The sequence below is a fragment of the Physeter macrocephalus genome, chromosome 14 (assembly GCF_002837175.3).
Source record: "Physeter macrocephalus isolate SW-GA chromosome 14, ASM283717v5, whole genome shotgun sequence".
Taxonomy (NCBI): domain Eukaryota; kingdom Metazoa; phylum Chordata; class Mammalia; order Artiodactyla; family Physeteridae; genus Physeter; species Physeter macrocephalus.
The window spans coordinates 82,311,050-82,324,542 of NC_041227.1; the positions used below are offsets into that span (position 1 = coordinate 82,311,050).

General features: G+C 49.5%; 1 long non-coding RNA gene, 1 other non-coding gene and 1 pseudogene across 2 annotated transcripts; 1 reads left to right on the top strand and 2 right to left on the bottom strand.

Annotated features, from left to right (window-relative positions):
- Window positions 1-17: 17 nt before the first annotated feature.
- On the bottom strand, window positions 18-8,098 carry LOC114483944 (uncharacterized). The gene is made up of 3 exons (XR_003683243.2): window positions 7,815-8,098; window positions 5,008-5,277; window positions 18-3,341 (listed from the first exon to the last, which is right to left on the bottom strand). It is a non-coding gene; the product is annotated as an uncharacterized lncRNA (long non-coding RNA).
- On the top strand, window positions 7,293-7,364 carry TRNAW-CCA (transfer RNA tryptophan (anticodon CCA)). The gene has a single exon. It is a non-coding gene; the product is annotated as a tRNA-Trp (tRNA).
- A 632-nt stretch (window positions 8,099-8,730) lies between the features above and the next one.
- The window catches only part of LOC112065976 (receptor-binding cancer antigen expressed on SiSo cells-like), a 14,021-nt pseudogene continuing 9,258 nt past the window's right edge, over window positions 8,731-13,493 (bottom strand).

The window sequence follows — 13,493 nt, forward strand, 5'->3', positions numbered from 1 at the left end:
AGAATGGCCTCCTGGATAAGAAATGTCAGAAGCTCAAAATAGGGCTTAGCCCCCAGCTCTCAAAGGCGTGGAGAGTGCAGTTCTTTCCCGAGGTACCCCAGGATTGGTTGGCTGGTGGTTGTCCTGAGGGAGATGGGGACCTCAGTCCTCGGCCAGACTTTCTAGAAGAGTTTGGGAGCCTATAGTAATTCCTATTTTATTCTTAGGAACGCTTGCCTTCAGGAAGAGAAGAGATCAACAGACCGAACAACAGATTAAACATTCGAAAATATCTCTGTAAAAATGGCAGAGTCCTTGTACTATCAAAATACAAATGGAAGCCCAAAGCAGAAAAATCTCTTTGGGAAAGTTAAAAAATAGCACAAGGCTCTTCCAAGGGAGTTATTTCACGTGAGAAAGGATGGAGAAAAATGAATAAAGACCATTGTTGGGCTGCACACCTCAGTCCTGCAGTCCTTGTAATTGCCCAGCGGCGAAGATGGAAGAAAGAGCCAGGAGACAGCCACGGAGGCATCTGTTTATTGGACGGGGAATCTTACACGGCAGAGGCAAAGGTCCTGGAGTGACACCCCACTGTGTACGGCACAGGGCAGGCAGGACACGGCAGCAATCTTCAGTGTGGGGAGGGAGAGCTCTCAGTTTTAGGGAGCATGTTGTCAGAAGCACCCCTTGGCCAATGGGGGAGCTGCTTGAAGGAACAGGTCTCGCACAGCTCTGGGTTAGCAGCCATCGTGAGGGTCGGTGTTTCCTGGTGATGACTGAACACACTGGAGCCGCTCCAGTCCGCGGGGTAGCACAATAATTCGCTGGGGGTCAGGCTGATCACGCGGAGAGTTACTGATTAAACTTTCAGATTAAGATGGGGAGGCAACCACGCGCATAAGGCAGGGGTGAGGCAGGGCCGGGTTGGGCAGGGGACGTACAGAGAGCAAGAGAGCAGCCATTTATGGGGCCTGACCATTCAACCATCAAAGAAGGCAAAGTTCAATGAAGAATTCAAGAGCGTATTGGTTGTGAAGATTAAATGAAATTAACACATAAAATACCTACCACGGTGCCAGGGGCATAGTAGGTCCTCATAAAAGTGATAAAATTGCAAAGATCTGAGTTTCCAGGCCACTTGTAGGTTTCTGAGTCATTTGGTGGTGATGATTCCCCAATTTACACATCCATCAGATAGTACAAGATCACACTGGCTATTCTGGGGGTGCAATTAGGGTGATTTGGTTGGACTCCATTAAAGCCTAATCAGAGAAGAACAATACAGATTCGAGAGAGAGGAGAGGGGGAAACAACAGAAGAAAGTAAAGTGGAAAAGGGAGCTGTGCCATAGCCTCTGCTGGCTTATGTGACTCTGCTGTAAGTATTGACAGCAGGCTTAGTTACTACGTGCGCTTAGAGAGAGCCTAGAATTCGGTTAAATCACATCTTGCCCCACGGTCCTGGGCAGCCCTGACAGCTCCGAAGTCCTAAATTCTGACATGTCCGCAGAAGCCTAGTAGACATGCTAAGAATTAGGAAACAAAACAGTGTGCTCTCTGGAACCCATTTCCAGAGCATTCCTTGGCTTATCCTTCCCAACAGCCCTTTGAGATCGGTTATATCACAGTTTAGAATTGAGGACTCTAGGGCAAAGAAACGTCAGGTGACCTGTCCAGTGGCACACAGTTAGTAGGCGGCGAGGACGGGGCTGGTATGCTTGCCACCTGCTTGGTAGAGGGAATCTTCCACAGTAATCCTTTCTCGTCTAAGGCAGTTTAAGCCCATGGTTAAATTCTGATGAATAGGGACAAGGCTCTCCCATTTATAGTTCTTCCATGTTGGAAGACAGCTGTTTTAGTCCCCAAAAGATGGCATTGTCTTCCTCTGACTGTTGATGGAATTACAGGGTCCTGTCTGCCATCAAGGCCTCTGTGCGTAGCCCCCAGTTGCCATCCGCGGCATCTGGCGGGTGACAGTAAAGCAGGGCTTTGGGGTTTAGTAAAATGCCGAGTCAAGATCTCTAGGCTGAAAAACATTTCCAGAGATGAGTTCGGCCAACATTGTCACATGAGGCAAGGTTGAGAAAGTCACACTTATTGTCACATGGGGACTAGCTGGACAGGACCCTTGTCTCTCTCTAGGTACACCCACAGTCGATACCCTGCAGACAGAACTTTCTGCTTCTGGCTCTCCATTTCTCCAAGGTAAAGGGCATCCACGCTGCCCCAGTCTCTTCTGACCACGAACGAGTGTGGCAACCTTTTCATTAGATCATTGAAGACATTCGAGCCCAGCCAAACTTACTCGGGTTTATACTGAACTATGTCCTCAGCAAAACCAAAACCTAGTAGGGTCACAGAAACTTTAAAAGGGGAAGGACAGGCAGGGAGGTGCAGACTATCCAACTGTAATCCTCTTGGATTTTCCCATCTAAAGGGAGGGTTTCTTTCCTAATCAAGGTTTTCGAGGCAGATAGCAAAGGAGGAAAACCTGGCATAAAACAAAATCATCGGGACTTCCCTGGTGGTCCAGTGGCTAAGACTCCGTGCTCCCAATGCAGGGGGTCCAGGTTTGATCCCTGGTCAGGGAACTAGATCCCACATGCTGCAGCTAAGACCCAGTGCAGCCAAATAAATAAAAAAATATTTAAAAAACCAAAAAACACGAAAATCTAAATGCCTGAAGTTCACGGACTCCCTGTCGACACAAAAAATCAATAACCAAACTATAATGGGAATGGAAAAGAGTTTTATTTGAGCCAAACTGAGGACTGTAGCCCGGGAGACAGGCTCTCAGTAGCTCTGAGGATCTGCTGCAGAGAAGCATGGCTTTCAGCGCAGTTTTATATCCTGTCAGAACGAACAACATCAAACAAGTGAGGGACACATTCCTTCAAGGTTTCAAAAAAACGGACCAGCAAATACAAAGCGAGTCAGGGTGGCCTTGGCACCTGTGAAGGGAGTCTTACCATCAAAGGAGAAACCAGCACTGCCGTCCCAGAAAGGGAGGCATTTCATCTTTATTTTTAACATGGACATTCTTTACTTCTGGTCAGTGCACCCTTTTCTTTACAGCAGATGTGCAGTATATGTCGGACAGCACACACAGGCTGTTTGGTTAGCATATAATTCGAGTTAGCTCATGTATAATCAGAATGACTCCCCCCCCCCACCTCAATATGTGAAAACTTCTTCCATTCTCCCCAAATCTGCAGTTTTTTTCCTCTGTGCGGCGGCCAGGGGCTACCATCTCCCGTCACGGGCCGTGACTGGCCTTTCTTGTCAATCAGGAGGCCACAGCTTGGAGGAGTCCTGTCCTCGGCCTGGGGCTCCGGGTTACGCAACGTTGGCTCCCAGTATCTGTAATGAAAAATTTAAATGTTCCATCCCTGCATCCTTGCTCCACAGCAGTTATTCCTAGAGTCCAAGTACGACATCCCTTTATTCGGGTAGCTCATAAATGCAAGCACTTGCCAAGGCCAGCTCCCCTGCTCATTCACTTGGAAATCCAGACTGAGCTTGTAAAATGGAACAGTCCAGTTGCCTCCTGGGCTTCACTGTTACAAGCACAACTTTGATGCGAAAAATCTTGAAGGTACCTCTTTGCCTCTAGCCTTAACTGTTTTAGTAACTATTCTCTAGAAGAGGAAATGCTTGGACAGAAGCATTTTTAAAACATTTGCTGCATTATGATCCAAACAGTTCCAGTTTATATTCTTTTTCCAGTCCTGAGTGAGAATATCTATTTCCCCACACTCTTTGCCAGTGTTGGCACTCATCCTTTTTTGTATTAACTGAACATTGACTGTTTTGTCATAAAAGTGATTTATGGGACTTCCCTGGTGGCACAGTGGTTAAGAATCCGCCTGCCGACGCAGGGGACACGGGTTCGAGCCCTGGTCCGGGAAGATCCCACATGCCGTGGAGCAACTAAGCCTGTGCGCCACAACTACTGAGCCCGTGCGCCACAACTGCTGAGCCTGCGCTCTAGAGCCTGAGAGCCACAGCTACTGAAGCCCGCGCATCCTAGAGCCCGTGCTACACAGCAAGAAAAGCCGCCGCAATGAGAAGCCCGCACACTGCAAAGAAGAGTAGCCCCCGCTCGCCGCAACTAGAGAAAGCCCGCGCGCAGCAACGAAGACCCAACGCGGCCAAAAATAAATAAGTAAAATAAATAAATTTATTTTAAAAAATTTTCCGTATTTTACAGACGGTGTTTTTTTTGGTTTGGGGGGGGTTGTTTTGTTTTGGGGTTTTGGTGTAACAGAGTTTAGTCCTAAAATAAGGAAGCAGTTCTTTGCGATTTCTGGGCAGCAGCAGAATTTTGGTGAGCAGCAAGGCGGGAACTAGGGTGAGGCGAGTGAGGCATTCTCCGGGGGGGAGGGACACCAAAAACCTCAGCAGTTAAGATAAATTTTTAACAAAAAAATTTATCTTTTTGGGCTTCCCTGGTGGCTCATTGGTTGAGAATCTGCCTGCTAACGCAGGGGACACGGGTTCGAGCCCTGGTCTGGGAGGATCCCACATGCCGCGGAGCAACTAGGCCCGTGCGCCACAAGTACTGAGCCTGCGCTCTAGAGCCTGTGCTCCGCAACAAGAGAGGCCGCGACAGTGAGAGGCCCGCGCACCGCGATGAAGAGTGGCCCCCGCTCGCCACAACTAGAGAAAGCCCTCGCACAGAAACGGAGACCCAACACAGCCAAAAGTAAATAAATAAATAAAATTTTTAAAAAGTTACTGTACCATTTAAAAAAAAAAAAAAGAATCTTTAAAAAAAAATGCAGTATTTTGAAAAACAATAATTGGGGGACTTCCCTGGCGGGCCAGTGGTTAACACTCCGTGACCCCAATGCCCGGGGCACGGGTTCGATGCTGCGCCGCCCAGAAAAAAAAAAAAACAACCCACAAAAGACGACGTGACCCTGCACAACTGCATGACCACTGACTGCACTGCTGCACCCTGGTCTGTCCTGGCAGGCAGGGCTCTCACTTTTCAAAGGGGTCCCTGTACACTACCTGCACCAACCTCTTTAATCCCTTTGTCCATCTGCGTCACCACATTGTCCTGTACGGGTGCAGCCACAGCACGATTAAACATCAGGGTTTGCTTCCGCATCCCAGGAGAAGAGGGGCCGGCACATGTGTATCCAAAATTCTGAGCAGCATTTCAAGAGCGTCTCTGGTCCTGGCTTGTGGGTGAGGCATTCCTCCCAGTAGATTCTGGGCCCTCGGCCTCCGTGGGAAGGGCACTGGCTCTTCCTCACAGTGACTTTGCTGTGCGGCCAAGGCTGGAGGGCTTGCGGGGGGAGAAGGGAAAGGAGTGTGTGATCAGCCTGAAGGTGGACCCAAACCTGGGGACTCCAGCACCTCATTCACTGCCTCCGCTCCCTTGGCCCCCCCATTCCTCCCCCCGCCCCCCGTCAGGGTCCACGTCCCCCCTGGGCCACCAGAAGCAGTAAGGAGGTGACTCTGGTCTCTGGCTACGTGGAATCCGGACACGGCATCAGCAATCATGCTGTGAGCTGGCTGGCTCTTCCCTTGGGAGCACAGGGATAGAGCCTCCTGGCCTCTGCTTCTCTAACAGCCCTGGGGTCAATCCCAAATGCCTCTAGTGTCACACGTGGCCACAAACACAGAAACGGCCGCGCCTCCTTTCCTGTTAGACAGTAGATGCTCTGGCGGTCTCAGCTGCCCCCAACCCCAAATTCACGGCGAGCATCAGACGACGGTTTCCCTTCCTCCGGCAAAGGCAGGGCGGCTCCATCTCTCCTTCTCTGAAGACCCCCCCAGGCCCGGGCTTCCCTGGTGGCGCAGTGGTTGCGCGTCCACCTGCCGATGCAGCGGACACGGGTTCGTGCCCCGATCCGCAAAGATCCCACGTGCCGCGGAGCGGCTGGGCCCGTGAGCCATGGCCGCTGAGCCTGCGCGTCCGGAGTCTGTGCTCCGCGACGGGAGAGGCCACAACGGTGAGAGGTCCGCGAACCGCAGGGAAAAAAAAAAAAAAAAAAAAAAAGAACACCAGGCCCTGCGGGTGTTGTATTTATTGAATTAATTGGTGCTTCTTGTTCTTAAGCAGACCAGGATAGCACTCTTTCTTACTTAGTAGCTTTTTTACTTAAAAGCATATTTACTCCCTTATTTAATAGTTTTATCTTTATTTAATAAAAAGGAAAAAGTAGTATCCAGAAGCAGGGTCTTAGGACTCCCGTGAGGTGGACAATGCACCCTTTAACATTATGCTAGAAAACATATCAACTAAACTATGCGGACAATACAGTGACAAGTGAGAATATTAACAAAATGTTAGGTACTATATAATCTCATCTCAAAATTGGATTTGAAGCGACTGGAAGGGGCGGGTGCTAATGTCTTTCTCGATTTGGGCGCCGGATACACAAGTATATGCACTTTGTGAAAATTCATGGCTACTTTTCCGGATGTGTGCTGTCAGCTGAAAGTCCAGTAACATGTGGGATGTGGGTGTAGCCGGTAAAATCTGCAAAAAGAAATACCTCACATGGAAGTATTAGCAGTGGTTATGTCTGGATGGTGGATGGTCAAAGATTCTAATTTTCTTCCAGGCGCTGTTATGGCTTTCCTCAAAGACAATGTTTATTTTTATAGTTTAAATATAATAATTGTAAATCAACTATACTTCAGTTTTAAAAAATTGACAAATGCAGTGAGCCGATTTGCAAAGTGAAAAAAAATAGTAATTATCAAGCTCGTTTATTAAGTCCTTAGTTTCCTGGCGATGGGAGATGCCCACCCCGCTTTTTTTTTTTTTAATTTTTTAAAAATTAATTAATTTATTTATCTTTGGCTGTGTTGGGTCTCCGTTTCTGTGCGAGGGCTTTCTCCAGTTGCGGCGAGCGGGGGCCACTCTTGATCGCGGTGCGCGGACCTCTCACTATCGCGGCCTCTCCCGCTGCGGAGCACAGGCTCCGGACGCGCAGGCTCAGCGGCCACGGCTCACGGGCCCAGCCGCTCCGCGGCATGTGGGATCCTCGCGGACCGGGACACGAACCCGACTCCCTCAGTCGGCAGCCGGACTCTCAACCACTACGCCACCAGGGAAGCCCCTCAACCCACGTTTCTTTTTTTGGGGTCTCTGGAAAGAGCCGGGGCCCGGCCTCGGCCACGCCCAGCACTCGCTCGCGGCGCCCCTCCCCCGGTCGCGCAGGCGCGTGGCGGGCGGCTCCTCCTCCGAGTGGGGCCGGGCGGCGCGGAGAAAGCGCCTGCGTTGCTGGGGCTGCGCGACGGCGCCGCCTCAGCGAGGCCTTTAATGACGCGGACGCTTACGCTTGCTGTGACCTCGTGGCGCAATGGTAGCGCGTCTGACTCCAGATCAGAAGGTTGCGTGTTCAAGTCACGTCGGGGTCACAACTACGCCTTTTCCCACCAAACTAACTGGGGACTTGGGGCCGCTTAGGACTTCATCCTACGGCTCTATTCGGCGTCTGACTCCAGATCAGAAGGTTGCGTGTTCAAGTCACGTCGGGGTCAAGCTGGCTTTTTTTCCCCCCGAAGTGTAGGGGCGCGTGAGGAGCGGAGTGGCGGCCCCACGCGAGGGATTTGGCCTCACGGGGGTTAATTATCCTATCAGCTGCTCGGAAAACCCACTCTTTCTTCCCAGCGGGAACATAGGGCTGATAGACGCGCAGCTCCTCCCGGGACCGGCAGGGGGCGGTGCGTCGGCCCTGAGCGACCCCTCCCCGCCCCCGCTCCTCCCGCCCCGCCCGTCTCCCCTCCCCCACCCCGCAGCCCCGGGTGACCTCGCCCCCGGAGGGTGTCCCGGCGGGAGGTGGACCCCCGCCCCCGGAGGCGCCGCACCTTCTGCACGTGACCCCGCAGGTGGCCCTCATCTGACCGCCCCGCGGGCTCGGCCGCACGTGGACGCGGCTGGACGTTCGCGTCCGCAGGTCTGGCCGCAGGTGGAGCCCGCACGGGGGGCTGGACGGCGGCGGGGGCTGCTCGTGCTCCCCCGGGCCCTGGGCGCCGCCTCGCACACGCTGGGGGCGTCCACACCCGCGCGGGGACAGCAGCCTCCGGGGGCCTCGGAGCGACGGCCGAGCTCTGCGCAGCCCCGCGGCCCCGAGATGCCCCGGGAGGGGAGAGCCGGGCTTCCCCGCAGGCGCTCCACGTCCTCGCCCCTGACGGTGGTCACACCCACTCGGGCGGCGAGCCCGCTCCTGCGCGGTCTTGCGCGGCTGTCCCCGGAGACCAGGACCGGCCCTGTTCCTATGTGGGCAGAAGAGCCAGCCAAGAAGAAAGCGTTTGGAATCTTAAATGACAGGAAACCCTTAAGCCTCCGGTGTTAGTATCTGTGGCTGCAAACTAGGAGCAGACCTGCTGAGGGGGCCTGCAGAAAATCAGGGGTCTCAGGAGCTGTATGGCCAGGCCACGCAGGATGGCTGTTCTCTTGCTGTCTGCACGTTCCCCTGCCCGGCCAGGGCCTGTTTCACCTACCCCTATGCCCAGGACCCAGCTGGTGACAGCTTACCATAAGGGCGGTGAGGGGCCTGCCCCTCCACTGGTTTCCCTGGTAACTAATGAGGCAACCTGATGTAATTCCCCTTATGAAGGGCCCGCTCCCCTTCCCCTTGGGAGCGAAGGCTACCACCATTTCCTGCCTGCAGTTTGCAGCCCACCGTGGGGTGTCGTCGCTCCAGGGCCTTGCTTCAGACGTGTGAGCTCCCCTATCCATTGAACCATGAACCTCTCTGTTGCTGACTCCGGGCTCGGTCTTCTATCTTGAAGCCGGGCAAGCACAGGCCGTGAGCACCCCTGTGCATTCAGAGAAGTCGCACGTGGAAAGGAAGAACATGTCAAGGGGTTCCTTGAAGGGGACGGTGAGGGTGCAGGGAGCATGGGAGTCCTGGGTGAGCTCGTACATCTGGTTGGAAGAATTGGGGGATTAGGTCCAAGGGAGCAGCCGCTATCTTTGTGAATAAAGATGTAAAAAGACTCTTCTGTGTTCTTGCAAAAAGAGTAAAACCCCCAGGATCCACTCTTCCCCCACAGTTGTTCAATTCCCCTTGCCTTCAGAAGAGAAAGGAACGCGGAAAGATAGACACAGAATGATCTGGTTACAGGAGCTAATCTTACGGAGGTTACTAGAAAACACGGTGAAGGTGATTCTCAAAAATGATTTGCTATGCCATTTTGAATAATTTTTATTGCGTATTGTCAGTGAAATTTCTGTATGTTATTGCCATCAGGTTTGAGTACATGAGCTGTGCGTGAAACAAAAAATTAACATGATTTTTAAAATTTTAATAGAATACCAAATGTATGCAGCACTATTGTATTTATTTTCTTTTAAAATTCTCGTAAATTAAAAACAACAGCAGAAAACGAATTACGAAATAAAATTTTTTCTCTGGAAAGAAAGCAAGTTGCACAAAAACTTTATTTTTTTATGATAAATAAAATAATTGCATTTAATGTCATTTTCTTGAAAACCAAAATTACCAAATTCCTTAATGTTGTATCCAACATGAACAATGCCAGTTCAAGTTAGAGGAAATGTATGCCAACACCAGCTTCTGACAACAAAAATGTTGTCAGAAAAATGAGAAGTTAAAGGTTTGTCTGATTTAGGTCAGGTAATCATGGAAACAAAAGAATATTTAAAATAATTAATTTTATCATTATGCACATTGAAGGAAAGCATTATAGACAGGAGAGTTGTTTCCCACCATAAAATTATTTACAACCATTTATTAAGCTAGAAACACCAGCTTGAAAAGGTGCTGATATATGCCATTTGCTGGTATCCATGTCACCTAATTCAGGAGACTGGTGAATAAAAGGCATATCTTGTGTAGCTGCTCGTCTATTAGAGAACCCTGTGCTACCATCTGGGATGCCAAAATTTAATGGTTCTCTGTTCTTAATGATTTTCTGAGTTTTCCTTATAGCTGGTGTCATGTCCTTAAAATAGGTTCCAGTTTTTCTAAAGCATTTTGTTGTGTTGCCATATTCCTCTTCCCTCCTTTAATCTTTACACTTGTGGGTGTAACTGCATCTCAGGAAGTCCACTCTTCAACGTCTGTCTGTTTAGCAACTGTTGAATAATACGCTGTAGCTGGGAAATTTATTTGGTCTCCACTTAATTTCCGTCCTCTGCCAGATCTGCATATTAATCTCTTTAGGAATGAGAATACTGTTGCCAGGCAGGTACAAACTTTAAATAACCGAAACTGTGTGATAGCCACGGTGGGAATCAAAACCTGAAATTGACTGATGAGGAAAAAAAAAATCATACCCACTGTACAGATGCGAAAAATGACAGGAGCGTTTTGCAGTTTACACAATCTGATGCCATATGCACGGCGTTTGGTGAAACGCTCTCAATTGCTCCAAGTGAGTGCCTAGTGGGCTGGGATTTGGATTTTGGAAAAATCTGCCTGGGAAGGAGCAAGGCCTGCCCCTCCCCCTCTGCACAAAAACTTTAAACACACAAAGAATGTAAACACATACTATATATGTTAATGGATACATACTTAATATGTATCCATGTCGGACTGTGGATCGGAATTATACACACCAGCCCTGGGAGAGTGGTTCCCACCCAGGGAATAAGGCGGAAGAGGGGACGGAAGCAGATTCTACTTTAAAAATTTTTTTAATGAAAGTAGCCAAGACATTCATATTTATTAAATCTGGTTAGAAGTTCATGAGATCTAACTTTATGAAACATGAGTTTCAGGTCGGCGTTCACTCTACAGGAATCGTCCAAAATCTCCAAGTCAAGAAATTAATGGATAATTCCCCAGTCAGTAGGACCCCCAGCATGCTGGCAGAAGTAAATTCTCTCTGAAAAAAAATACATCCTCAAAACAGGCCTTCGGGCTTCCCTGGTGGCGCAGTGGTTGGGAGCCCGCCTGCCGATGCAGGGGACGCGGGTTCGTGCCCCGGTCCGGGAGGATCCCACATGCCGCGGAGCGGCTGGGCCCGTGAGCCGAGGGGCCCCAGCAGTGGGAGGCCCGCGTACCACAAAAAAAAAAAACAAAACAAAAAAACAGGCCTTCTGGGGGGCGGGGGATGAATTGGGAGATGGGGATTGAAATATATACACTATTTTTTAAAAATTAATTTAATTTCTTTATTTTGGGCTTGGTTTTGTCTTCGTTGCTTCATGCGGGCTTTCTCCAGTTGTGGTGAGCGGGCTCTAGGCACGTGGGCTCAGTAGTTGAGGTGCACGGGCCCAGTTGCTCCACAGCATGTGGGATCTTCCTGGACCAGGGCTCAAACCCATGTTCCCTGCATTTGCAGGCGGATTCTTAACCACTGTGCCACCAGGGAAGTCCCAACATATATACACTATTTATACTATGTATAAAGTAGATAACTAATGAGAAACTACTGTATAGTGCAGGGAACTCTACTCAGTGCTCTGCAGTGACCTAAATGGGAAGGAAATCAAAAAAAGAGGGGATATATGTATCCGTCTAGCTAATTCACTATGCTCTACAGTAGAAACTAACACAACATTGTACAGAAACTATACTCCAATTTAAAAAACAAAAAAACCAGTCCATCTAGTTTTAGCATATAAAGTCCCAGGCAAAATGCGCTCATAATTTATTTTATTTTTTCAAACCTAGGCTTGCTTTCTTTTTTAAAAATTATTATTTTATTTATTTATTTTTGGCTGCATTGAGTTTTTGTTGCTGCGCGCAGGCTATTCTCTAGTTGCGGCGAATGGGGGCTACTCTTCGTTGTGGTGCACGGGCTTCTCATTGCGGTGGCTTCTCTTGTTGCGGTGCACGGGCTCTAGGTGCGCGGGCTTCAGTAGTTGTGGTGCATGGGCTTAGTTGCTCTGCGGCATGTGGGATCTTCCCAGGGCTCGAACCCTTGTCCCCTGCATTGGCAGGCAGATTCTTAACCACTGCGCCACCAGGGAAGCCCTCATAATATATTTTAAAAGAAAATAAATCAAGAGAGAATACCTATATACCGCATAAAGAAATGCACAGTAGAGAAAGTAAGGATTTTAAAAACAACTAGAGGGGGAAAAAAGATTATTTAAAAAAAACAAACCTAACACTTAGACTGAAGCAGAGTTCTCAGCAGCAACAATGGAAGCCAGGAAAAGTGCACTAATAATTCCAAACTACTGAAAGAAAGTAACTGCCAACCTACAATTACATACTTGGGAAATTATCTTTCAAGAGCTGAGATATTTTCAAGTAAATGAAACCACCAGCATCCCTCCCTGAAGGACTATGTGAAGGATGTACTTCAGGAAGAAGGAAAATGACCCAAGACAAAGGTCTGGGAGGCAAGGACTAGGAGCAAAGAAAATGAAAAACACTGGGTAGAGCTAAAAACCGAGACCATAAAGAAACAGCGGGGCTTCCCTGGTGGCGTGGACAAAATCTTAGTTAAAGATATAAAGATCTGGGGAGATTGGTTCAAGATGGCGGAGTAGAAGGACGTGCGCTCACTCCCTCTGGCGAGAGCACCGGAGTCACAACTAACTGCTTAACAATCATCGACAGGAAGACACTGGAACTCAGCAAAAAAGACACCCCACATGCAAAGACAAAGGAGAAGCTGCAATGAGATGGTAGGAGGGGCGCAATCACAATAAAATCAAATCCCATAACCGCTGGGTGGGTGACTCACGAACTGGAGAACACTCATACCACAGACGTCCACCCACTGGAGTGAAGGTTCTGAGCCCCACGTCAGGCTTCCCAACCTGGGGGTCCGGCAACGGGAGGAGGAATTCCTAGAGAATCAGACTTTGAAGGTTAGTGGGATTTGACTGCAGGACTTTGACAGGATTGGGGGAGACAGAGACTCCACTCCTGGAGGGCACACACAAAGTAGTGTGTGCATCGGGACCCAGGGGAAGGAGCAGTGACCCCAGGGGAGACTGAACCAGACCTGCTTGCTAGTGTTGGAGGGTCTCCTGCAGAGGTGGGGGGGTGGCTGTGGCTCACCACGAGGACAAGGACACTGGCAGCAGAAGTTCTGGGAAGTACTCCTTGGCGTGAGCCCTCCCAGAGTCCGCCATTAGCCCCACCAAAGAGCTGGGTAGGCTCCAGTTCTGGGTCGCCTCAGGCCAAACAACCAACAGGGAGGGAACCCAGCCCCACCCATCAGCAGACAAGCAGATTAAGGTTTTACTGAGCTCTGCCCACCACCAGTGCCTCCCATCAGGAAGCTTGCACAAGTCTCTTAGATAGACTCAACCACCAGAGGGCAGACAGCAGAAGCAAGAAGAACTACAATTCTGCAGCCTGCGGAAGGAAAACCACATTCACAGAACGGTAGACAAAATGAAAAGGCAGAGGACTATGTACCGGATGAAGGAACAAGATAAAACCCCAGAAAAACAACTAAATGAAGTGGAGATAGGCAACCCTTCCAGAAAAAGAATTCAAAATAATGATAGTGAAGATGATCCAGGACCTCGGAAAAAGAATGGAGGCAAAGACTGAGAAGATGTAAGAAATGTTTAACAAAGACCTAGAAGAATTAAAGAACAAACAAACA